This window comes from Gregarina niphandrodes (genome assembly GCF_000223845.1).
Source record: "Gregarina niphandrodes unplaced genomic scaffold scaffold00013, whole genome shotgun sequence".
NCBI lineage: Eukaryota > Apicomplexa > Conoidasida > Eugregarinorida > Gregarinidae > Gregarina > Gregarina niphandrodes.
Genome location: NW_011645783.1, coordinates 190,319 through 192,146, shown reverse-complemented (window position 1 = coordinate 192,146; position 1,828 = coordinate 190,319).

The following is a 1,828-nucleotide window of genomic DNA, read 5'->3' as shown; positions in this document are numbered from 1 at the left end:
ATGCACCAAGCCTATTACCGACGGCTTGAGCATGGCTTCTTGCGTCGGCGAGATATATCATTACTGTGTTCTCAAAACTGAGTAGATAGGAACAAGGCATAATGCATACAACATAACTATGCATTCTATTGATGATTCAAGGTCTTAAGTTTAAGTAATGGTGAGTGGTGTCGTTCCCGGAAGATTTTCCTGCGTGAGCAAGATCCTCTTGGGGCGATGTACTCCTGGAATTAGACAAAATAGGTATTTTTTACTCGAATATATTATGCTACACCTGATCAGGATCGGTCATTGACTCGTGGGCAAGGTTGGTTAAAAAGGAAATGAAACACCTCGCTGGGTTTGTGATTACTGCAAATGCAAGGACAACTGCCAGACACCGTAGCTATCGACAGCGATGCCGAACACAAGGCAATACCCCGGCCCCCTCATCCACCATGGACGAATCACTGGGTTTGGTGACTGCCTTTAGCGAAACATACTTAGCGAATTATGTATTGGAATAATGCTGGAACAGTTCAATTTGGCAGCAAGAAGTTGGATGAACGGGAGGTGAGAAAGGGAGTTATGTGCTATACGGTTCTTCGTGGAAGGGTAGCAAGACCTGCTGACCAGGGTTTGCTGTACTTGGATAACTCGACGAAAGGAAAGTTCTTGCAACAGTTTGAGTGGAATATTTGGAGGGAGTTGGCAACGTGATCGCGAGCTCGTTGTCGAGAGCAAGCCTTCCAGAAGATATTGGAAAGGATGCGCTGACTGACCCGAAAGACGGGTCACGAAATAGGTCACGAAGTATTTATGGGTGGTAGCCCAGGGTTATTGGGAGGCATCCAAAATTGCTGCAGCCTGTTGTGACGCCGGTTGTTTACTGCGCCTATTACTTCGAAGCCGGGTGCACTGGCGATATTGTTGCCGCCAGCCCGAATTACGCAGCCCCAGAAGATCACGGAGGTGTGCGAGCTGCCGAAAACGTAGTGGGTTCAACTACAGCACCACATGAGTGTGTAAGGACAATGAGCGAGCGAGACGATCTGGGTACGTTCTCAGTCGAAGAGGACCGTGATCTGTCGTAGGTACCTTACGCTCGGGCCGTACTGTAGCTGAGGATAGGATATGTAACTTCTTCGATTTCACCAAAACCTTTTCTTCAGGTCGAGGACCCCACCAGTCGCCGTACAGATACACTGTCTGGTTCACTTTCCCCTCCTATCTCAGAAGGACCCCTTGTTGTACATTGACATAACCCGCAAAGAATGAAAGACGCCCCCCCTGCCCCCTGCTTTCTGCCCCCCCGCCGAAACTCTCTCCAAAAAGAAACTCTCTCCAAAAAAAAACCGAAGAATTCATGTACCCAGGATGAGAGGTCTTTGTGTAGAAGGAACCAGTGGCCGTGCTGGATGGGCTGGTGCCCTTGCTGGACTAGTGGACGCTGGAGGTCAGTTGAAGTCAATGACAGAGAGATACAGTTGCGGGGACCGCATCGGTGCGGCAAACATAATTATCAAAAAAGAGAAGCGTGGCAAATCGTCGTCACGCTTCTTGTTCGGCCAACAGTCACCGAAATGGCGGCTAGCGGTGGTCTATGCGATCGATCCCAAGAAAAAAACTCCGCAAACTCCGCTGGAGCTAGTTACTGAGGCGAACGCACTACGGCTGGTGAGCGGAGCCGACATCAACATTCGCGCGAAGCCTAACGCGTTGATGCACCTGTGTTGTGTGGTCGCTAAACTGGCGACCGACAATCTCCCGGCTGAGCAGAAGAAGTTAATGGGACGGAAGACAATACAAGACCTACGTAGCAGAATAATTAAGGCCACTGCAGGATCAT